This window comes from Diorhabda sublineata, chromosome 3 (genome assembly GCF_026230105.1).
Source record: "Diorhabda sublineata isolate icDioSubl1.1 chromosome 3, icDioSubl1.1, whole genome shotgun sequence".
Classification (NCBI taxonomy): domain Eukaryota; kingdom Metazoa; phylum Arthropoda; class Insecta; order Coleoptera; family Chrysomelidae; genus Diorhabda; species Diorhabda sublineata.
This window is the reverse complement of record NC_079476.1, coordinates 29672707-29698971: the sequence shown is the minus strand read 5'-3', so window position 1 is coordinate 29698971 and position 26265 is coordinate 29672707. Positions and strand designations below refer to the sequence as shown.

General features: G+C 32.3%; 1 protein-coding gene across 1 annotated transcript in view; it reads left to right on the top strand.

Moving 5' to 3' along the window:
- The first annotated feature begins 19641 nt into the window (after positions 1-19641).
- LOC130441452 (angiopoietin-2) overlaps positions 19642-26265 on the top strand; it is a 188472-nt gene continuing 181848 nt past the window's right edge. Inside the window, exon 1 of the mRNA XM_056775150.1 lies at positions 19642-19770. The gene's annotated coding sequence lies outside the window, so the exon portion shown is untranslated. The remainder of the gene's footprint in view (positions 19771-26265) is intronic.

The window sequence follows — 26265 nt, the reverse complement described above, 5'->3', positions numbered from 1 at the left end:
CCATCAATAATAGGAAGCCATATTGAATGTATCAGTTCTGAAATTGTCATACAAATTCGTTTGGTCTGTACGTATATTGACCTGACAAATTGAACAAAATATGTCTCAGATCTGTAACTGTAATAATTTTTACGTTAACTGACGTAAAATACAAAAAAAAATCAACTCCAAAATACACTTTTTTTACGTTTGGGCTAAAATAACTACGTTAAATGCCTAATAAATGCATTCAACTTTCAAATAAAACTTAAGGAACATTTAATTCAGAAGAGAATAATGTGTACAACCTCAATAAAAAGTGAATGCATGTTGAAAATACCTTTATTTGATTAAATGATTATGCATTTTTTCGCATTGTACAGTATTGACCCTTTAACTAATTGTGAACGTGGAGGAGATAGATCAAGATCGTGCTCCGCATTCATAAGTGGGTAGCAGTGCATTTATTAAGCCCTTTTCTCAAAAATCCATTTCAAATGTTTTTAGGATCATTAATTATTGATAGTATCCTTTGGTAATTATGTATAGTATTTTTCATTTCTATATTTTTGATAAAATATGTGTTATTATTCTCCAAGAGTTTTCGATGTGCACATTTTCTCTGAAATTTTCGGTTTGTTTAGTTTTTCACATTTTCTATTTTCTAACATCGAATTTTTTTGCATAAGGTACTATCAAATTGGTTTTCTATTATTTTTTCACCATTATTATTATATTTATCATTAATACATTTTTATAATTAGTTTATAGTTATGTTGTCAATATTCTAAAATATTTAATTTAATTAGTTTGTTACAATATCATTAAATTTCCAAAAAATTCTTAAAATATGTCCACTTCACATGTGATATAACAAGAATAATAAGTTTTTGTTTGGATTTTTAGAGCAAATATATTGAATAACCCATTAAATGAATATATTTAGTAATCACTATCTAAAAATATACCAGTTAATTAATGGATTCAAGAAGTAGTTCTTGATACCCTAAGGAACAGGACGTGAATACCTATTATAGAATTCTAATTAACACAATGGACAACTTGATATAGTCAAGGGTGTGGTTTTTAATCATTTTGTAATATTTATGTATTAATAAAGAGAGTGTAGTTTTCTTCTAAAATAATTAATCATTTTTTGTAACACTTTAATTATTTACCATTTTACAAATTAGCTAAATTTATTCTTAATTATTCACAATATAGTAATTACCACCTACCTTGTAGTACGTATGTCTACTACACTCCTACTCTGTGACTTCTCTCTAAACCTCCACCTTTAGAGAAAATGCAAAAGCATAGAAATTAGATTCAAAAAGATTCATAATTTCTTTTTGTATTCTTCGAAAGAAAGACAGAGCTAGTGGGCGAACTACGTAAGCGCGCAGTTCCAGACTCGTGATAGAAAATCAAGTTGCAACCATCAACACATCTGTATCATAATAATTTAATTGTAATAGAAAATTGAATTAAAAAAAATAGAACACTGAGAAACACATGCTTTTAAAGATAAATACATTGAAAAGTAGAAAAATAAATTATAGTTTCAATAATTAAAAAATGCGCTTCTAGCAATAATCAAAATAATTCTTGGCATAGAAGTAAAATTACTAATGATACAATTAATATGACTATTATAAAAGTGCCGGGTGCTTTGCATTGTTACGAACTAGTTCATGACATGGACCATGAAGCCGGGGCTGTTTGACACTTTCAATAGAATCGAAAATTTGGTGAACTCGTCGGGTAAAAATTTCGTAAATAATTGGATGTCGTAGTGAACAGATCGAAATAGTAAACGACGAATTTAAATAAATTTTGTAAGTTAATTGTTCAATAGGAGTGGTTAATTATTATAAATAGTGAGTAGTTTAATGTTTAGTCCATAGTTAGTTGTTTCTAGTGTTTGGATGAATTAAATGAGTAAGTAGGAAACATTATTCATTTTCTCATTTCTTTTGATATATTAATGCATCTAAATGTTGTTGATTTTAGGTCTCTTCTGTTTTAAAATTAGTTTTTTATAGCTTTTAGCTAAACATTAGAAAATCGTATTTAAAAAATACCTCTGTGTTTCGGAACGAAACAAGTAAACAATTATAACGAGTGACATCGAGTCCTAAATTTCAATGTCACCATTTTGAGCGAGATAGATAAATGGGGAAATGAAGAATAAATGAAAGGGAAGACGTAATTTTCGCTAACGGAAAAATAATTCGGACGACCCAAAATAGGAATAGGAGCTTTACCAATCTGGTTATCCTAGAGACACGTATCATAATTATATTTCTGTCAACTACATATCAGAAACACTACCTTCTATCTTATTGTAGAGAGTCTTTTCGAGCTTATTAAGAAAATGGGTAAAGAAAGGGATAATATCAAGGAAAATCTTACTCAGTGAATAATTTTCAGTAATCCCAAAAATCATTCGGAGAGTTCTCGGGCCGGGAGTCAGGCTCAGATCTACTCGTTACAAAACGCGAAGTTAGTTAAAAAATATCATACAAAGCACCCCACGCTTAATTGTCTCCTTAGTTATTTTACTTCTATTTACTTCTTTACAAAAGCTTGTTTATTAGTTCTAACAAACTATAATTTCTTTTCCAATTGAGTTTAAAACTTTTGTTATATTGCATTTTAAGTTGAAATATCTGGAACCGTCGGTGATATTCATACTGAACACACTGTTTTCACTGACAATACTCAAAATTGCACTGTCTGATAACTTATAAAAACGTGCGCCGGACAGTGTAATTGTGTTTGTTTACTATGAAATTGCTAGAATATATTCGACGGAGCATTAACATCCGACACTAATATTAGAGGGCTTAAAAAATTAATTGCATATAGGTAATATTTAGTTGAATCCATTGTGAATCTTTCATACATTTCAAGCCGTGCTTTTACAGTCTAATGGCTGTAAATCGGAATTTTGCTGTGGTACTTACAACCAATTGTTTACTAAATTTCTGTAAAAAACATACAATAGAAAAGATATTTTGAATTCGTTTCATTTTTGTAATTGATTACGATTTGTTTATTGGGAAAAATTACTTCTTCCGAATGCAGCGGTGACGAATAGTCCAAGAAACAGATAAAATTTGATTAATCATTTCTTCTCCAACCGATAATTGAGACGGACAGACGGATGAACAGTAATTTTATTGTTGATATTATTGTCATAACTAACATGTAATTTCGAAAAGAGTTACGTGTTAAGGACTAAATTATTTTAGTAAGAGTAATTTTATTCTCAAGCCAAGAATTTTTTTTTACTTTTTAGTTCGATTATTGCTAGAAGCGTGATTTTTAAACTATAATGGGGTATTTCAAGGACCACCTTTATAACGGTCGATAAGTTAGTTTATATTTAAAATATATAAATTTAAAATACTCCTTAAAAAACCAACAGTGCATTGCTAATTCTCAATTAACATATATATTAACCAGATTGACCAATATCTTAGCGTTTCTTTCACTTAATATCAATTTGATTGAGAAATAAACATTTTATATTCTTGTGCGTTTGGTATGAAATTTTACCTAGAAAGTAATTAATAAGTTTTTGGCTTAATTCATAGTTATTTTATTGTTAAGTGAAGCGGATTACATAATTTTTTAAAGCAGGAATGCGATATCTATAAAGGAAATCTATTAAACTATACTATTGAAAGATAATAATGAAAATTGGTTTTGGTTTGCTATTTTTAAAACAATAATGTTTAATTGTTGGATTTTTAACTATTAAATCTAGCCTGTTATATGATTACAGTATTTCTATAAAATTGTATGAGATGATAGTTTCTTCACAAAAATATGGTCAAATACTACTGCAATAGGCTAGTGAAACTGTATCCTAATATTCTATTCCTCTTTCAAGATTCAGTGACAAAATTCATAACTTATTAGTGATAAAAGTATTTATAAGTAAATTTAAATATGTACGAAGGATAATTATAAATTATGAATCGTATCTACAATCCAATTACCCTAAAAATATTTGAGTTTAGCATATTTTCCTTTGTGTATTTTTCTTCTAATATACTGATAATATAGTTGAAAATATAGGTGATGCTATATATTTTGAGATACAAGAAAAGCACAAGACTTTTTACGACAATGATTTTATTTATATTCAAAATAATCACTAACTTTGTTAATGCACGGTTCTTATCGAAGTTTCTATACGTCTTGCAACCGTTCAAGTCTTTCTGATCAGCGACGTTGGAACAGAAAACTTAGGCAAACGACAGTTTTTTAATGTTTTCGAGAAAATACGAAATAAATATAAATACACAATTGATATATTGTGCCCCCCTTTCTTGCTGCGATACTTGGGATTCTCATTGCTTACAGCTGATATACTAATCCACTCCAGATATCTTTGTCTTCTATTTCAAGCGCTCTCAGGATTAGTGCTTTGTAACTCCGTTATGTCTCACACTTTGATAGAATGTACATAGAGGCTTCTTCCTCTGCTCAACAAAATCTGCAAGCTGCATTATCAATATTAATCTCCCGAGTGCATGTCAAATTGTCGATAATTTAATTTTCTCGAGTGCGCGAATGCGCACGAGAGGAAATTATGAGACAATTTGACATGCACGAGAGGGCATTTTGGCAGACTATTTCCTGAGAAAAATTTAATTTAAAATAAACAATAATTGTCCCTTTTCTTAAAATATAAAATTAAAACCAAATGATGTTTATTAATCCTAGCCGAAAATTTGGCACTAGTGCAAATTATCGATAATTTGCACTAGTGCAGTATTATCGCTGAAATTTGATCGTTGCTAGGTAAACATAAAATATTACAGCTTTTTGGTTGGCTTAAATTTTTCGAAGGGAATAGTCTGCTAAGTCTAATATCTTCAGGTATCCACTGAGGCTACAGTGCCCTTAAATATATAATTATCATAAAACATTTTCTTGAGTTTTTGTATGCCATTTTAAACAAGTGATTTCAGTCGTCAAAGTCAAAATAACTCTGAACGTGAATAAAACGAAAAGTTTGTTGTTGGTAGGCATCCGTCCCAGATCAACTACGTATCCACTTTTCTGTGATTGGTTGAACATCATAGCCCTTAGTGTTACCTACCGTCATATTTTTAAATGTTAATGAACAAAGAGAGTACGCGACGGCTCCTTTTTTTTCCCTCCCGTACCAGCGAGTTTCATTACCCTGCTTACTACTCAAGGATAGTGGCACTAAAAAATGGAATGTTTCTAGCTTTAACCCCTAGTTTCGTGGTGCTGCAAAATATATTGTATTTATATCTTATATCTACCATTTGTACAAATTTCCTTGACAGTTTTTGCTATATTTGTTAAGTAAACTTATTAATCAAGTCAATTACGTGATTAATTAGAAGTATTATGGCATATTTTAACTTTGGAATTTCGTTATCAAGATAAATACTGGATCTGTAGTCTCACCGTACAAAACTGACATGTAAGTTCAGAGGAATATAAAATGAAATACTTTCTAATATCCAAGGATATGCAAGAAGACCCAAACTTTGAAATGGCCTTTCAATAAATAAGTTACCTAATACTGAATAGATTTCATGAGACTCAATAAAACAGTGGAGATGAGATGAAGAGGAGTTTCCAGTTCTGAATGCTTCGAAAATATGATTGGTCAATCAGAGCTCAACGATCCTATAAAATATCTAAAGAGAAATCTGAAATGTTAAGTTGAAAATTGACGTTGAACTTTAATATTCAACTCATATGAGTACCAGCACACACCAACTGATAGACGACCCTTTTTTGACTGGATTAAGATAACTTTAAAAGATGATTCACTTTATAATAGAAATAAGTTTACTTTATTGCAAGAGGCGAATGGATTTGATGTAAAAAAAATTTACGAGGTGCTGAAACATGAAAATATTAGGTACAAAACAATAATAAATGGTTCATTTGTGCTACCATAAAATAGTCTCTTTGCTTTTAAGAATACAAGTATTACTTTTTTTATATAACGGGGACAGTGGCACTAAAAATCATCATCACATTCAAAAAATGTGATTTTCAAGAGCTAGTTAGATCTCATTATATACGGTGCCTTATTTTTTTGAACATTACAGTAAGAACATACTAGCAGTGATGTTCGAAGCAAATTGAAGAATGACTTTTGCTGCAACCATTTTTTGTAATTTCAATAGTAATAAGTTTATTGTTTTAAGAGTAAAACATTGCGTCTAGTTGTTTCATATGGTTCTCATTTCATGTGTATACAGATAGTGGCATAGTCATGTTTTATGTTATTCAATAACGATATTAAGGAAGTGTTAAAGAAGACATAGAACACGATTAGGTGATACCATTTTCAATCAAGATATTTTTTCGTTGATTTGTGTAGTTAATGCATATTGCATATAATTTGCTTGTCAAAAAAGCCATCGAATAGAAGCAAATGCCTGAAATCAATTCGTGAACGACCACAAAAATTATATTTTTATTGAAATTTGTGTTCGTAAAATTGATAAAAGGTCTGTTAAAATTGATGTTATCGATAGTATTGTTGTATACACGTGGTATTCGCTCAAAGAGGAAGTAGTGTTTGAAATTCAAATAAACCTAGATCAAGACAAACATGAAAAAAAAAAGAAATTTGTCGTATCTAAATAAACCACCTGTTTTGAATTTTGAAAATGTTAGAAGATGAACAAAATATGGATGGAGATGAAGAGACGATACAACAGATGTGCTGACGGTTAGAGATTTGAGTTGGAGACAAAGAAGCGTCGACAACTGTAAACATATATTGAAAAATTTAATCATTAAAAAATGTAATTGAAAATGCAGCGGCTCCTATGAAATTTACTCTATACAAACACCTTAAGTTTGAAAAAGGAAACATAAATCAAAAATGATTTGATTTTTTCTAATAATATATCTGAAAGAGGACTAATTGATCCTCTAGGCTCTCTTGTAAAATTTATTGCAGGTAATTTAGATCAACAAGATTACATATAAATTTGTAATATTATTGGTCAATTGAAAAACAGCTAGAATAAAACTAGAACTGAGCTTAATAATTATATTTCATTGATAAAAAAAACTAAACCAGTATGTGAAATGAATGCAAAATCGAAAGTTAATCACTGGCGAGAAAAAAAATTCAGCTAGTCTGGAATCATAATAATCTATTATAATAATTCCAGTAATAGTGAAATTTGAGGATCTAAGTGTGAGTTAAAACACAAACTCATATAAATTGGCATTTTTTTGTGATTAAATCAGTAACAGGATTAGGAAAAAATGTAGCAGTATCACTTTGAATCTTTTTTTGTAACATTGTAACCAATCATGAAGAGACTCAATGTTAAAAATTGTTCTGAACCCACTGAATCCAATATATTAGGCCAAGCAACGGGGCAGCCGGTATATAGGGTTTCGTGACACAAATCTTAACAGGTAGCGAGTGGTGCCAATCGATAGAGTAAGTTGCCCCCATCAAAACAGTATACTTTTAAACTCGAGAAAATCGCGCGTTTGTTTGTTATTAACAAAAAACTGTAAATTTTCGGACTTTTTTTGGTTTTTTTATTTATAAATCCGAAAGATTTGTAGGAATCGTTATGGTTGTAATACGAAAGTTGTAGAGAATTGGATAACGAAGAAAATGAGCTGTCGCGCGACTTCGTAGCTTGATTAGAAGCTGAGAAAATCTGGAAAATTCTCTCTTTTTTTTAAAAATTCATATCTCCGTCAATTTTTGACATGCAAAACCCTGTAACTGTGCGATTATTAGTTTTGCCGTAACGGTTGTTTAAACAAATTAACGCGAAATTTTCCCGAGTCTCCTAGTGACACACGGATCGTTTAAATTCAATTTTGAAAACGGATTTCGAAAGAATGCGACCTCAGCTACACAATGTATATTCTGATTTTCGAAAAAAAAAAGGAAAAACAGTTTCAAATCCGACGTCAAAGATGAACGTTTTTCTTCGCGCGCCGCGAAATAGTCGAAGAGTGGGGGGAACAGAGGCGGAGGAGAGCAGCGCATATATAGTAATAGCTGCGCGCTGCTTGTAGCATGCCGCCTCATTCGTTTTTAATCTTAGAATTTCTTTGCTATTATTTCATAAATCTCACTGATTTTTTTTACGATTGTTAAATAAAATATATGACGTTCGGATTTTTGATAAATTTTTTCGTAAAATATAATTCCTTACGGTATGAAACACGTCATTGTATTTGAATTATTTCTCATTTCGGAGCATCCAATGATCATCTTTTTCGGGTCTTCTCTCTCTGTCTCTCTTTGTCTCTGTCTGTCTTTCTCTCACTCTCTCTCTCTTTCTCTCTCGCTTCCACTCGCATCTTTTATTTCCCCCTAAACCGTCATAGCTTGGTTCCCATACAACAAAAGTGAAAGCGAAGCCAAACTCAACCAAATTTCATGTTCATGTAGCAAGAAGGGTTGTGTTGACAAATCATGTAGCTGTAAAAAACACGGATTACATTGCTCGAATTTATGCGCGCATTGTCACGAAGGCACCTGCAGTAATTTAGATGATACAAATAAAATTCCTGGGTCCGAAAGCGATGATGCACTAGGCGATGATTATTTCCGAAATGAAAATGTAGATGATGACGAATTGATGGGGGATTACTATGCGAATATGGTTGCTCGAGAACAGAATCTTGATGATGAGAATAATCGCACAGTTACAGGGTTTTGCATGCATAAAGCGCATATGTTCTTCTATCATTCTGTGAAGTTTCGGCTCTCCACGTCAAAAATTGACGGAGATATGAAGTTTTTAAAAAAAGAGAGAATTTTCCAGTTTTTCCGGGTTTTCTCAGCTTCTAATCAAGCTACGAAGTCGCGCAACAGCTCATTTTCTTCGTTATCCAATTCTCTACAACTTTTGTATTACAATCATAACGATTCCTACAAATCTTTCGGATTTATAAATAAAAAACCAAAAAAAGTCCTAAAATTTACAGTTTTTTGTTAATAACAAACAAACGCGCGATTTTCTCGGGTTTAAAAGTATACTGTTTTGATGGGGGCAACTTACTCTATCGATTGGCACCACTCGCTACCTGTTAAGATTTGTGTCACGAAAAAATCCCCGTTGCTTGGCCTATATAGGTGAAGCCCGAATTCGAGAGAGTCACACAATGCAAAGTGAATTGGGGAATGGGAACATCAATTGCACTCCTTCCCATGTTAACTTAGATCATAGAAAGATCGGTCAAAAAGAGGCTTTTATTATTTTTGCTTAAATATAAAATACTTACTATATTCTCCCTCCGAAATAGTGTCTACTCTAGCCTAAACAGCCATCACTTCTCTGCAACAACTTTTTGTGAATTTTCAAAGGCTTTCGATTGTGTTAATCGTAACATTTTAATTAACAAATTGCAGTGCTACGGTTTCAGGGGAACACTTCTCTCATGGTTCAAGTCATACCTTACCAACAGAAGTCAGCTTGTAAGGGTTGATACAACGATGTCATCTTGCAAGCCAAAAGAATGTGGAGTGCCCCAAGGCTAAGTACTAGGACCTATTTTGTTTCTTCTGTTTTTAAACGACATCACCTATCTAGAAATCAGTGGTAAAATATATCTATTTGCAGACGACACTAGTTTCTCTTGGAGCAACCCTAATCTTACGGCACTTCATAGGAGCATATCTAGTGACCTAATCACCCTTAAATCATGGTGCGGTTTTTAATCTTCTCTGTCTCATCGTTTCTAAAACTAAAGTTTTATCATATAAAAATACATTGCTGCCTTTTTTATTAAATAACACCACCATTGACGTCGTCGAATCTGTAAAATTCTTAGGGCTTGTTGTGGACAATTCCTTGAAATGGGAGTTACATATTGCCACCTTATCTAAAAAATTAAGTTCTTCCTGTTTTGCGTTGAAATCAATTTCTTTCCAAAGAACAGAACGTATCTACCTCCTTACAGTCTATTATGCCCTTATTGAGTCGCATCTCCGATATACCCTTCCCTTCTGGGGTAGGTGTGATATGTCTCAATTTCAGGTATTTAAGGTGGAATTTTAGAAGATTAATTGCAAAAGGGAGACCTGCAGAAACTAAAGAAACTAAGAAATACCCACATTACCGACTTATTAATACTGCATGATATAGGTAGATAAGTCAAACGCTATGATTGATAGTATTTCCGCCAAAGAGACTGGGTTAACTAGGATAATATGAACTATAAAAAAATTCGAATCGAATAAATCTCTTGAGAGGGATAGAATCCACCTCCTACTATTTCGAGATCGAAAATTTACTACCACACTTGTGTAAGATTCTCAAGACATTGAAGAGGCTTCTGGATAGGTGTATTAGGTACGAGGTGGTTGATATCTTTCCGCTAAGCAACTGACACTATATTCACCACCTAGGCAGATCTACAGATGGACGATCCAAGCAAACTGATCTCAAAGTTAAATGGAAACAAGAAAATGTCAGATGGCAACTGTCACTCTTCTAGATATCTAAGTATCTTTGAATAATATCACCAACAGTTCATTGATTAAAGATGTAAAATGAGTAAACGAGGTACGTCTACTCTAATTGGCAAATGGATATTGGCTAACCTAGCAAACAGGCTGGTAGAATTAACTCTGGATTGAGGCACCATTAAGCAAGATCATGTGGAGGCTGCCCATAAGAAAGAGCTTTGTACTACAACATCAACCTTGATCTCCTCATAGAGTTATACACGTTACCTACGATAGAAAGTTTACAGAGATATCTGGAAGAATTGCAAAGAGCACTTGATGTTGTTAACAACTAGTATAAATAGGACAATCAATACACAGTAAATATATTGGGTTATTAAACTCCTAGCACTATTAGGTCTAAAATCAATTAACTAAAACCAATCAACGCTAGCGATACGGAAAGTGTATTTGCCAGAGGTGTAAAATAATTTGAAGTAAATTGCAACCATAGGCTTGCATAGAATATTCATATGTAAACTACAAAAAAGCTGCACACACTAAATAATATTTCAGGCTGTATAAGTTGCCCCTTTAAAAAAATTACGTGACAAGTATAACAAATTTCCTGCATAGTGGGTGTTTCTCGCGACAGAATTTAACCTTTAACTCACATATTAGGACTTTTTGGAAACTATGATCGGGTTAACCCGATAATGATCTGAATGTTCGGAAACTCACCCAGATCACGTTCGCTGTTGTTCGGAAACTGATAGAGTTAAAGGGGTCGTAGTCATATGTTATGATCCTTTCTACACTTGTAGATCAGTGGGTAAATGCGATCAGCTGAAAGAATTGCTTTATTTGTCTATGGTTTTTTTGAACATTAATAATTATTTACTTTATAAGTCCGGGAAGTGATTTAGTACGGTACGAGATAGATGTTTATGGACGAGGAGATGAAGGAACCGATTCAAGAATATCTAATCGATTACTGTAATAATAACTTCACGCACGTATATCGTAATATGTTTTTTTTCATACTGTTTTTGGTTTTAAATAAAAAGCAAAATTATATTTAAATATGACATGTCGTATTTGACAATTTTACTGAAAAAAAGCTTCTTTGATTATTTTTTTATTATTTAAAAAAATAAAAATTACCAGAAGTCACTAAGGTAACATTGTAAATAAAGGCACACATATACAAACGGGATTGGCAGAATTTAAGAGTACTGTAAAGTACAACGATACCGTAAAGTGCCATTTTCCGGACTCAAATTAGTATTGTAAAGTCGACTTTGCAGTAAAGTAAGAAAAAATAGTTACTTGTATGCCAAGGACTGAAAGTGGACGAGTCTGAAAATTGCGAGACGAGAGAAGCGAGGCGAGCAACAGACGAGTGTGTTTTGCGGTACGGAACTGTCACTTTTACTACATGGAACACTCAAAACGCAACTTTCGGTATGAAAATGAATACAGAACGAACAAATTTCAGGCGTCGTCTAAAAAGGTTATTTATTACTCTTAGATGGCTGTCTACTATCAGTTCTTATGAGCATCGTCAATGATAGGTTATTAAGATTTTCGGTTTTTATACTTTTGGAATTTTAGCATAAAAATAGCTTATTGGCTTCAAAATTTAATGCAGATTCCATGAGAGGGGGTAAATCTTTGGTAATGGGTCAATAACAATTATAACAACATCTAGAATCTAATATACAACTCAATCTATTACATGGAAGAAATAACGCTCAAAAATAATAAAAATCAAAAAGAAAATTTAACGTGACGTTCGGAAACTGTGATCTAAATCTTGTTCTGGGTTAGGATCTACAATTAGCTGATAGGTGATCTATCTGAACTCTGGTTACAGTTTCTGAAAACTCCTATTTGAACTAGTTCGCTGTAACTAGTACATATGAGTAAAATAGACCTATCACTCCGTTCAAGAAATCTGACAACCTGTTACGTATAGCATGGATAGCTTTCTTTGAAATATTTTGTATAATTCTTAAACCTGTTAAAGAAAAACATCTATATTAAAATAATTGCTTCGGCTAACTGTGGTAAATATAGGAGAAGAAGCTTAATGAAATATATTTTTTCCATTTCAAATGCTCGAAGAGTATAATATATGTTATTCATTAATATTTCAACAAATCAATGATATTAATGTAGATCATATTTTCATAGTCGGTACAGTAGAAAGTTATAGTGTCAATAGAATAAATTAATTCAATTTATATGCTACGCTGGGGACATCTTGTCAGAATTTATTATTTTATCACCTTTGCGTTGAAAACGAAGCGAAAACAAATTAATCTTTAGTTTAGTGAGAGTAAAAATAGTACATGTTCAGCATATGGTGCAATTAATAAGACAAACTGTTTCTACAATATCAATCATCTTGATAATTGAAACTAGGAAAGTGTATTAATGAATTTTCTTTTGCTGCATATATACAACACCGTTCTCGAATGAATCATTACACCTTGTATTATTTCATTTTGTATTCAGCTCAATCCAGACTCTCCACGAGGCGATACCAGGGAACGCGAGTGTGAGAGTGTAGGCGGTTCGATCGTTTCCTCTCACTTTCTTCCACCTCGCCTTATTATTGCTTCGGCCTCATTTTTTCAGGTGCGAGTCGACGGTCGTGAGGATAAAAATAAGGTGAATAACGCGTGGGATCGTATTAGTGGAAAACTAAATATAGAATAAATTGAGAGTTTCGGTAGCTAGCACTCCTGCCGTCTCCGCTTGGTAAGTCTGGATCGACCGATAATTAATGCAGTTCGAACACTCTTAGGACGCGCTAACTATACAACGCTAGTCAAATCGCTTACTCGTAGTGTTGATTTTGAATCTTCCGATTTTTAAATCAAAATGTCTGTTAAATGAGACAGTAATAAAATAATACAATTTTTAATAAAAATTTCCACAATGATGAAATTTAAAATTACACAAATATTATAAAGAAGTCGGCATAAGTCTGGCAACGCTCATAAGTCTGGCAAAGCCATCGAAAAATATTAAAACGAAGTAAGTTCGTGCTTCAGACAGTTATGTATGTGTCATGATAACACGTGCTCGTCGTTTTGAGAATGAATAACCGATACATGTTCTCGCAAAGAGTTTTTTTGTTGCGTTGTATCTGCGTACGAAACGAAAAGGATTACGAAACTATCTTTACCGAAATTTCAACAATAATTTCTGAACTCGCTGCTACTAAATCTTTCAACAGTGTGGAAGACGCATAAGAAATTCTTAAAAACTGGCTCTGTTGCCGACGCCCCGAGCTCTGGACGACTGGTGTCTGTAACAACTAAATTATGGAAACAGTGGCGCTTCCGTTAGATGAGCAGCCGAACCAATCTGCATTGCGGCTATCGGGAGAACTATGAATATACGATCGTTCTTCACGACGAATGCTGAAGCCATGCAATATCGAGTTTAGCATCCACGTACTCTATGAAGATGATTTCGATCGCATATTAGAATTTTGCGAGTGGTACCTGGGATGCAGTCAGGATGATCCGCAATTCCATCGTTCTTTTTTGTGGTCGGTTAAAACAATCTTCAAGCTGAGCGGTATGGTCAATCGGTATAACTGCGTCTACTGGAACGACCAGAATTTTCACATCTTCATTGAAGAAGAACTAAACCTGCCTGGGGTGCGTATGCGCTAGGTGTTCACGCGGGAGGTCTCGTAGGTCCGTGACGGGCCAAAGTTATCTGGAAATGCTCAAAGATTAACGTGGACAAATAGACAACGCATGATGCATGCAAGATGGAGCTTCGCCGCACTACGCTTTATGTGTGCGGGAGTACTTTAATGTTCATTTTGGAGAATGGATAAGCTGACGATGATTCGTTTAGTGGCCCGCAAGGTCATGTGACCTAACATCCTGTGATTTCTTCCTGTGTGGCTCGCGATTTGCAAGAGGACCACGCACTCAACAATTTGAAACTCTTTGCGGATGCTTGACATGCTTCGTCCGACCCGCCTCTCCGTTGAAAAACGTTGCCCTGAATGCATTGATCAAGATGGGCATTAATTTGAATACTTACAGTTACCTTTTATTTCTTTTGATAAATTCATTTTGAAACTGCATTTTTTCTTAATGCTTGACCTATGCCAACCTCTATATAAAGATGTTTTATTTGAAAAAGTGTCTGAGCAATTAGGACTAGACAATCTTAATAAAGGATTTGCTAAGAAATAATTGAAAAACAAAATAAAAAAAAAGATGTCCCAATATTATGAAAAATAGTTATTTTTTTATAGATATGGGAAATATTTGATGATTATTCAAGTTAATTCAATTCCCACTTATACCTATTTACCACGGTAGAGGATTTTCTAGCAAAAAATATTTAGCATAAGAGCATCTTGCACTGTAAAATTTTTGAAATTATTACTTTCTAAATATCTAAGCGATGGTAGATATACACAGGTCTCTCTATTGCTCAAAAGTGTGTTCATATATAGTCTGTCGTTTTTATAGAAGTAAGTATTTCTGTTACTTTTTCTTATTCAGTTGTGGAAATTACATACAAAAATTTTAATTGGATTGGTATTGAAAATATTCTGAAGCAGCACACGTGAATAACAAATGCATTCTCTTACATTCGTCTTGCGAGTCGTTATTTAAATATTCTTTCAGAATCATCAAACTGTGACTTACTTCATTAGGTTCGTTCTTAATTGAAAGTTATGGTCATAGTAAGGACCGAATTTTTAGGCATATTAAGAGTATTATTTTCTTTGGGATGTAAGGTACTATCTCTAAGTATTGCACTGTTACTAGTACGGCGCCAATATCAATGTAAGTAAAGCAATAATCTGTTTTTTTTGGGACTTGCTTGTTATCAATCGCTACATACCATCTTGAGAAATTTCAATAAATCAACAACATGCTTTGACAAAAGAAGCAAATGCAAAAACAACTAATCATAGAAAAAAAAACAGGGTGTCTACAAGGTTTTTCCCATTCATTTGTCAAATTTTACGCGTAGTAGTGAGAACAAGGTAGCGAATTGGAACTAAGTTACAATGAATCGATTTACCATTTAATGAAAAAGAGGCATCGAGGATCGAAAAATCGATCGAATATAATCGACCAGCCTTCATGTGTTTCATTGACTTGCAGAAGGTCTTCGATCGAATACAATTAAAAGACATAATACACCTTCTTTATGATAGACAGATACCATATAATGTCATTAAAATAATCGAAAATATATACTCAAAAAATACAATCCAAGCAAAAATAAATGATGACCTTACTGAACAGATACCTGCAAATAGGGGCATTAGACAAGGGGACTCTCTCAGTCCGCTCCTATTTAACATAGTGATGGATGAAATCATAAAACAAGTACGCAAACTAAGAGGATACAAAATGGAAAATAAAGAAGTCAAAATCCTGTGCTATGCAGACGATGCGGTACTGTTGGCGGAGAACGAGGACGATCTGCAAAGGCTACTGTACCAATTTAACAAAACAGCAAAAAAATTCAATATGATAATATCAGCGGCAAAGACAAAATCAATGGTTACTTCCAAGGCACCGATCAGATGTAAGCTTGTGGTGGATAACAAAATAATACACTAGGAAATGAAATTAAAATATCTGGGAATCGAAATATCTGGAGACGGGGACGTGGAGACGGAAGTAAGAAACCAAGCTACAAGAGCCTCAAGAGCAACAGCATACCTAAATGACACAATCTGGCGAAATAAATACATTCGAACTGAAGCAAAAGCCCGCATTTATAAGACCGCAATCAAACCTATATTATCCTATGCAGCAGAGACCCGACCTGAGACCTCTAAAACGAAACGGATATTGGAGACTACAGAAATGAAAAAAGTTCGAAGGATAGCGGGAAGAACACTACTGGATAGAGAAAGGAGTGAAAACATAAGACGAACATGCGGAATAGATAATATCAATGATTGGATACTGGATAGAAAGATAAAATGGAATGAGCACATTGACCGCATGACGGAAGAACGAATTGTGAAAATATCAAGGGACAAATCACCAGCAGGACAAAGAAGTATTGGAAGACTTAGGAAAAGATGGAGTGACAACCTCCCAGGTGACTGAGCAGAGGCAATGACGTGAAGAAAAACGGGCAATGATGCCTATACACAGCAGGAAGAAGAAGAAGAAGGCATCGAGGTAATTTCATCTTCACGACAAAATTGATATCGAGCCTAATTTATCAAATACAACTGTGTTCAACATCCTGGCCGAAGATGTTAAATTATAGGTTATAAAATTTAATTTTTCTTGATAAAATTGAAGAAATTTAAAATTTATTTGGTATATACATTAAAAGTTGCTAACTTCTATTTCGAAACTTTCGACGGTATCGTGTTTAGACTCGCACTTTTATTTGACGGCAAAATTTCCGTTACTGCAACACTGACAACCCCCCGAGAAACACCAAAGATGTCTACTTCCCACAGTGACGATATGGGCTACTCTGACTTTATCTCCATATATTTTTCCCAGCGCTGTTCAATAAGATCCATAACCTTTTTATAATAATAATCGTCAAGCTCCTCAAAATAGCCTTTAATTTCTGACATCACCTCTTCATTGCTGGAAAATATTTGACCACCGAGTCAAATGTTGTAATAAGTTCGGATAATACTCGCTGTTGATAGTTTTTCCTTTATCAAAATAGTCAATGGAAATTATCCCACGCACATCTCAAATAATTGACGCCATGATGGAACGGTTTTTGCATTCTTTGGAGCTGGTTCTTCTTTTTCATTACATTGTTTTGAATGTTATTTTGTTTCGGGTATGAAGTGATGGCCCACGTTTCATTAATAATTATGAAACGGCGCAAAAGTTCGGCTTTATTTCTGTGCAACATTGCTAAACACTCGATAGAAACATTTTCACGATGCTGTTTATGTTCCATTGAGAGCAAATGCGCTACCTATCTTGCACTCAGTTTTCTCATATAAGTACAAATTTCCAGTTAATGTGCGATGTACCGTACTTTTTGAAATGGCTACTATATCTGCTAGCTTTTATATTGGTTGGGCTAAGGTCCTTCAAATAAAAGTATTGTATCACATAACGATGACCAATTTTTTCCATGTTTACAAATTCACTATTGATGGCTGCCCCATAAACACTAAGTAAGGTGGCGTGTGTGTACTTTCTAATACAGAGGTATTTTTCAAGCAGTTATCTTTATGTTTAGGTCAGGTCAGGTACTTCTGAGACCACCCTCTTAAGCAAATAAGTAATTTTGAAAATAACGTGAAGAATTTGGCTGCATCCAAGGCCAGAAAATTACAAAATTTTTAGTTCATTTGCATTCTTATATAGTGGTATAATATTTTAAGTTAAAATTGTCAGTAAAATTATTCACCCATCAATTTCGATGTTGCTCAGTGTTATAATTATTTGGATAATTTTTTGAAAGCTTACCAACTTAAATTAAAAAAAAGACGTTTAAAACCGCGAAACATTAAATTAAATTAAAAACATTTTGACTATGAATGTGACGAAGAATCGTTCCACGACGAAACTTCAACAAAAGTTGATTGTTTTTAAATGCTCTAGATGTAATTATAACATCAGTGGATGAAATATTCCAATTATTTTCTCTAATTTATGTTATGAAGATGAAAATTTATAAAATGACCAACTTCACAATGAACGACACATAACTGACGTGGAATTTATTTAAGAATTGCAAGGAGCAGTAAACCTATTATATTAACAATGCTTCGGTTGTTATCACAGAACGATCTTTTTCAAAACTAAAAAAAAATGAAAAATTATTCAAGATCGCTCATGGGGCAAAACCGATTGAGTAAACTTACTACAATTTCAATAGAACTGTACCATCTAAAAGATTTCGCCACCAAATATTTCATTAAAGAATCTGCAAAAATCGAAGTACGAAAAACTCAATTCACTGAACTAAATTATTGATAATAAGACCTAATAACTGGATATTAACCTTCAAAAGATAACATGTTGCATTATAAAAATAATTTATGTTTTGGTTTAACTTGTCCATCAGTTTTGTTTTGTGAGTATTTTGAATAGTTCAGATTATTTTTTATTTCTTGAACTTTCGTACGAGGTACACAAATTTTGAGTTGTAATACTGTAAGAATATATTTCTATTTTCTGTTCATACTCATGTACCTCAACAAGAAAATACTTGTAGGGTTTATACTTGTAAAATAAAAAAACAAAAATACTTTCAAAATTATTTTTCAATACTGGATAATAACCAACTTAACCCGTATTTGTATTTACATATGAACGTAATACACAATTTGGGCATTATTTTAAATTTGCAAATGGTTGTTAAAAGTAGTACGTTTTCATTGAAAATTTTATTATTTCATCATTATTTATCATATTCACCAATTACTTATTATTTAGTTCGAATTGTTTCGCTGCAAATATTTGGTAGAGGAAAGTAAACTAGAGTTTGTATCTCGAAAGATTTAGGTTCTTTTCAATCTGGATACCGTTAAATATACCATTTAAGGTCAATTTTTCATAATCGAAATTGAGAAAGATACTCACTAATACATGAAATTCCACTGTTGACTTTTTTAAGGTCAGTCATTTTATACATAGTTTATTTTGTCACATTTGACACACATTTTAATCTAAGTTCAAATTCTACTGATCACTGATGTGATAATTTTTAATAGCCCTGTATATTCAAACCTAAAAATACTTGCCGACTTGTCAATCAATACATTTTCTAAGTTTATCGATAAAATAATAAATACTATTAGTGTTTGGATACCTTCCTCATAAATACACATAAAGAGATACTAAACTAAACCTACCTACGAGTACTATTAAGTGAAAGTAGAATTGAAGTAACTCAAGCGAACCCCAACATCCAACGTAAGCCGCGTCTGGTCCAAACGTGGTCAGTAGTTCATTTAGATTCATTCAGACTCGATACTCCACTGTGACAGGTGTAAGGACTATAACTATCGACGTTTTCGACGGTACTGACATCCATCATCAGTATATCGCGTAGCGATTTTTAACCGTTCTGGTGTGTTAAAAGTGCGCGGGTGAATAATATACAATGAGAGGTGCCTTGTGGTGCCTACTCTTGGTGTTCGCGGCTACTACTGGTGGCTCAAGAACTGGTTCATCATCAAGACTACCGCGAACTAGTGCTGGACAATTAGCAGCTGCGGCCGCAGCTCAGAATAAAACTGTACACCAATTACGAAATTTGAAAAATGGCACTACATCAGGTACAACATCGGGAACTACGGCCTCGCCACCACCTGATAAAGGATCCTCTAATGTAGCAAGGTAAGTAGAATGGTTAGAAAAGATAATTTTTGAGAAAGCAGAATTAATCATTAATTATGAAAAATTGATTAAGAGGAAATTCGAAAGAAAAAAGATAAGTTGATGAGATAGCCCCATTAATTAATTAAAATTAAAATACAAAGTTTTAAATTACAATCTATTCATAACATAACGCAATGTAACATTAAAATTATTTATAGACTCTCCATAAATTAGTGATAAACTCACCGGCAAAAAAATCCATTAAAAAGCTATGTATAAAAAATCTCTTTGATATTACCAAAAACAAATGTCGAGAGGTTTTGATATTTGTAACAGAAATTGACAAGTAGCTCTTTGGTGACTCTCGAAAATTTATTGATATTTGCAGTCATTAATTCAACCGTTTCTTAATGAAACATTTTTTCAACTAGCCCTTTTGGAAATATCAGTTTTTATTCATCCTCTTTTTCCTCCTAAAGGAATAGTAGCTTCATCCTTATCATTTAACAACTCTTCAAGCATTTTTGAATGGATATTCTAATAAATAAAGTTTTTAAAGTAATTTTCTATGATTTTGTGTAAAATTTTGCAAACAGGAACGTTATATTCATGATATAAATTAAAAAAAATTGTAAACAATCAACATAATGGTGGCATCCAAAAACTGTGATGAATTTAGCTCCTAAATTAAATTGTTATTTCAAATTGCTTGTTTTTGTTAAATATTGTATGTGAATTTATATGACATCTAGCACTTGTTTCGAATTTTAATAAAATTGGGTGGGCGTCATTTCATACAGAGTGGCGCAAAGTTTATTCTAATATACCTAATGTGTGACATGATATTACAATTTGTAATAGATACAAGTTTTTAAGAGAAATATAAATATAAAAGTGAAAAAATAAAAGAATTTACATGAAGTACAATCTCCTGGTACACAACTAATAGCCGCAATTAAAATTTGAATGTGAGCTTGGGTGTTTCCATTCAATCCTACAATTAGATTAGATTCAGTCGCTATAATCTTGCAGAATATACATGTGTTTTTCTCCAATAGTATCTGGAACATATTCCATCGATTTTATGGTTTCATTTAAAAAATTTTTACAGAAACAAGAATTATCAATGAGAAACCAGTGATCACTTAGCCCTAAACATGTCTGTCCATCGAATATGATTTGTTTCATTTTAATGTGAGCATTTAGAGCTCCCAGTTTCATTCCTAGCGTGGGAGTTGAGGGTTGAAAGCAATAGTAGAACCCGGCACACGAAACTCCAAGAAAATGATCCAGCTAATCTGTTAGCGAAATAGTCGTCCGAGGTTTACGGTTTCGATTAGGTAATTGGACATGAGAATCAGCACTTGGAACTTAAGGAATCAGACTTACCGTACTGGACGATTAATTAAGCTGACTAACGAGCTCAAAAAAGCCAAAATAGACGTTGCAGATATTCAAGAGGAACGATACAATAAAAACGCCCAAACTTCATACTATAACGGCAATACCATCTTCCATAGCCCCATGTACTTGGTCGACCCATGTCAAGATGGATCGACGGTGTAATATCGGATTTGAGAACGCTCAGAATAAGGGATTGTTAAGCGCTATCTCGTGATAGGAAATATTGGAATGGTAGCATTGAACAGGCCAAGGCTCCCAAATCGTGAAGAAGAAGTCGGAATAACTATAAAATTCGAATTTAAAAAAACAGGTTCTGGAATGTTTGCAAAACGATAGGTGATGATAAACGGGACAGTGAATTTATCGTGCCATACCTAGTTCTCGATTCGTGAGTTTTTAACTTTTGAATGTTTTCCTGAACATCTGCGTTGATAATCAAACTTAGCACCATACCACAAGAGTAATATTCCAACATTACTCCTAGCAGTAATAGATTTAACGTTAGGATAAGTGCAATGAACCAAATAATTGATAATTAATTTTATTTCTACATGTAACTTTTTTGTAATATTACATTTTCTAATATTTAAGATCATGTTTATGTGACACTCTCTACTTTTCACTGAAAACCAATTTTCATATTTTTATTATAATAAATACCAAAGTGAAGCCTATAATTAAACATTTCCATTCATTTCGGGGGCGTGGGATAAGTACAATTATCGTTTCTTTCTATTTTGCCAAATTAAAACATCAAGATTACAAGGTAACTTCAAAGTTAAACTTGCGAGGTGAACAAATGATAGAATAAAAACTAATTGCTATAATTTAGAAATTTAAAAATCTCATTAGTCGATATACGAGATAATATACTATTCCATTTAAAAAATGCTGATCATGTAATTAGTCCAGTTTTGTGAAAGTTCGGAAAATGGATATTGATATTGGAGGATAGGTTTATTTTACTCGAACTAATTTCATTTTCACAACTTAAATGAAACTATTATCGTTGATAAAAAATATGTATTTCCAATTAGCTTTATGGTATTGAAATGTGATAAAAAGTTTTCTTCAATAAGAATATTTGTATCTACGGTACAAGTGAAATAATTAAAATTATCAATTTATATTTATATGCAGTGATGTGAAAGACGGAATATATCTAATTTTGAATTTCAGTTCATCATACCTGATTCTGAGCATTTAAATGTCTCTTAAGTAATAGTTGTCTTCTACTTTTAGAACCTTTGCGTGTGAAAACATCTGTTTGGAAGATATAATAGTTCAAATATAATACCGATACTTACGTGGAGAGAAGATATTTTTAAACATTTATAAAATCATGTCGGAAAAAGTTTTCAAACATGGTTGTGATAGGAGAAATTGTTTTTATATAGTAATAAAGTTTATCAACATAAAGAGCTACTTAAATACACTAAAGAGATCAGCAGCAGAGATGAAAACTCTATTATTGAATATTATTATATATTATATCAAAAAGTATAATCATGCGAATATCACGAAACGTATACAGTGAGCTAAATTGAAAATGGCAAATGGGGATCAGACGAAAATAATTTTACATAAACAAAAAATAAAGATTGAAATTGTTTAATATAAGTTAACAGAGAAAAAAGTAGGAGAAAAATATTCAGAGAATATACAGAAATAGAAATGGAACTTTACAAGATCAAATAAAAAGTATATCGATAGTAGAGATATGGAGTCAATTTTCGTATATAATATTAGCTACAGCAATGAAAGTATGTGGTAGAACTGGTAGAAAAAAATATCGTAGATTCTAGATATGCAAGAAAAAAAAACAGAAATAAAAAGAGAATATCTACGAAATAAGATTACTGGAAACTATATAAATTATAAAATTTAGGCTTTTCTTCCAAGTTCTGAAAATATTAAAAAAGGAAAAATCGAACTATATAAAATAAAAATGTTGTGCTGAGACATGTAAAAATTGAATAGAGAATATTTGAAAGATTATTTAATGTAGAAAAAGAGGACCAACTTGGGATTCACGATGAAAGGTATCGAAAACTAGAACTATATTCTATTTTTATATAAGAGAGTAATAAAATGATAAAGTATTCATAATTTTTCTATTGTTCTGTACAGCTTATGGTTATAGAAGAAAGACTAATAGAAGCCCGAAAACTGGTATTAGCTTATGAACATTTATTATAGTTTTGGATTAATGAAACCAGAACGACTAACTGATACAAACAAAAAAAGTTGAACAAGCAGTAGAGAAGTTAAAAAGAGGTAAATTAGCGTGCTATGACAATATAACATCAGAAATGCTAAAGCTTAGGAGAAATGTGTGTACAAACGTTAACAAAGTTGTTATAACGAATATGGATGGAGGAAAAAGTTCCGATAGATTGAGAAATAGGTATTTTATCTCTTTTTAAAAAACAACAATAATTAGCTAATCGTGGTAATGAGAGTCTATGAGAGTATCTTTTCGGACAGACTGTGGAATATAATATAAAATAACAAATACAAAAACGCTTAAAAAATTTGGAAGTAGTTATAAAATCTCATTATATTTTACCAACAATTTAGTATTACTCGCTAAAAATGAATAGGAATTGAAGATTAATTTATTAACATGAAATAGGTATTAATGTTAATAATCATAGATAATAGCAAGAAGAAGACCAAAATGATGGTATTGCGGAAAAAAGAAGAAGCCCTCAAAATCAAAATAGATGAAATACAGTTGGAACAACAAATATAGACGTAGACATAAAGAGCGATAGAAAACAAGAAGTTGTGAAAGAAAGAACAAGTATAGCGATTAAATTTCATTACGCGTTGGTGAGAAACTTACTGAAATGAAAAGTAAAAAAACACCACATGGTATGTGGAGAATAAATCACGCTCACAAACTCACTCAAAAGCAAAAATCAAGCAGTAGAAATTAAGTAGGAGAATCAGAGGTATCACTAGCAAGGATTAAATAAGACCCGTAATTAAAACAATTCAAAACAACAGCTTGTTTGGATACCTTTGTAGAATGGAAAGCAATAGACCGGTAAGAAGGATTTGGCAAGTTACAAAAATGGTAAGAGGAATAGAGGACGCCCAAAGAATAACATAGACAAAGGCTATGAAAAAAGCTAGAAAAATAAAAGATTAACTGAACAATATTTGTATATATAAGATGCAGAAATATAAACACTTTCAAGCATATTTAGGACAGCTTTTAGCAAACTTTTTTCTTTGTATTTTTGTATATTTGATTAAGGTATCTTTAAACTTCTGGAATCCAATAACTATGAAACTAAATATGAAAAAACGGATGACGAATTTCGTAATTTTGACCACAATTTTCCAAGTATTAATTATTTATTCAAATAGAAAAAATCAACTTTTGCTATTGACACCTGGGTTACCCGAATTGATACCATGTGTAGGATATGATGGGGAGGAGATTGTCGAATTTGCACCATTCTCTATAGATTTAGATTCAGAGCCTCCAAATACTATTTTTTTATATAATTTTTTTGCAAAAAATAATCTTTTCTTTCTTTACGAATGCTATCGCATTATCAGAAAATTTAAGTCAATAATTTATACCTTTTGTTTGGAACACTTACATTTAAAATTTTTCATATCTCTACAATCAAATATTAACAAAAGCTATATACGGGTGGCCAAAGAAGGCTGAAACTACAATCAATAGTTTATGTAATGCTTCTTTTGTCTTCTAGTCCAAATGGGGCAGTGTGAATAGAGACACAAAACAAAGAAGAAGATATTAGGAATGTGGCCTTAAAAACCGTAAAGAATTGTTTTTGACTAGAGACAATGTGACTTCTATTCAATGTATTACTGATTTGGATCTATCTGTGTGACTACATAGTGAATTAAATGTTCTGAAGGTTCTTACTTTTTTATGTTTTTTATTAAATTAATTATAAATTTTCCTTGGGTTTTATTATCAATTAGCTGTAGATAACATCACTGGATAAGTTTGCATTGTTTAGTTTATCATAATTTCAATTAGCTAAACAATGATATATCATTATTAGTCTCTTTGTATAGTTTCATGTTATTAAAATAACAAGCACCGAAGAATAGAACTGAAATCATAGATGAATAGATACGTTTCAAATATCGCTTTAACTAGGTATTTTGTTTATTCATAAATTATATAATTTAATTCGTATGAGGCACTGACTGTAATTAGTAATTATGAAATTAGGTAAATCTAATATTGAAATGCTGTGGAAATGATGATAAACCTTAATAGAGATCAATAAAGTATGCTCATGTCTATCTTTTGCAGATGTAATAATTTTGGGGTAAGAAATTCAGAAAATTACTGTCACTAATATAAAAGCGTGGGGCGCTTTCTATGATATTTTAGAATTAAATTTACGTTTTGTAGTTGAAAAAACAGAGCCATTTGTTTCCAATTGTCTACACAATGCTTCTTTGTTCTTTTATTGTACATTGCAAATTTGGATACTCGATACTAGACTTCTTTTCTTTTGAATAACCTTCAGTCTTCATCACACAAACATCCAAATGGTATGTGGGTTCTCGCCATATAATTGGAGGTGTAGAAGATATACGTTTTCTCTCTCCTTCCAACTATCTAAGACACACTACAGCAGATACAGCACACAAGGGAGGAGACTCCTTATTACAACGCCAGATATGTTGTTTGTCTAGGATTTATGTAGTTCGCCCAGTAGCTCTATCTTTCTTACTCTTTAATATTTCTGGTGAATCCAATCAGGATAATCAGATATTTTGATCAAATTATTTTTGTAAGTCTTTGACTAGTTTTAATTTAATCTGATCACTCAAAGTAGAGCAAAATAAAGTGTAACAAATCAGTTAAAAACATAATAAATATATAGGTGCAATTGATAAAAGCGTGCTAAACATGAAAAGAAGGCGCAAAATGTATGATTATCGATAAGACGTATTTTTGCTTCACATGCTAAAGAAAATTTGGTATATTAAGAAGTAAAAATAGGAAGAAAGAATGTAATAAAATTAAGATCAGAGCAGCTATAGCTAAATTAACTATTTGGAGTGATATTTAATAAGATGAAGAGAGTTAGATGCGTGGGAAGA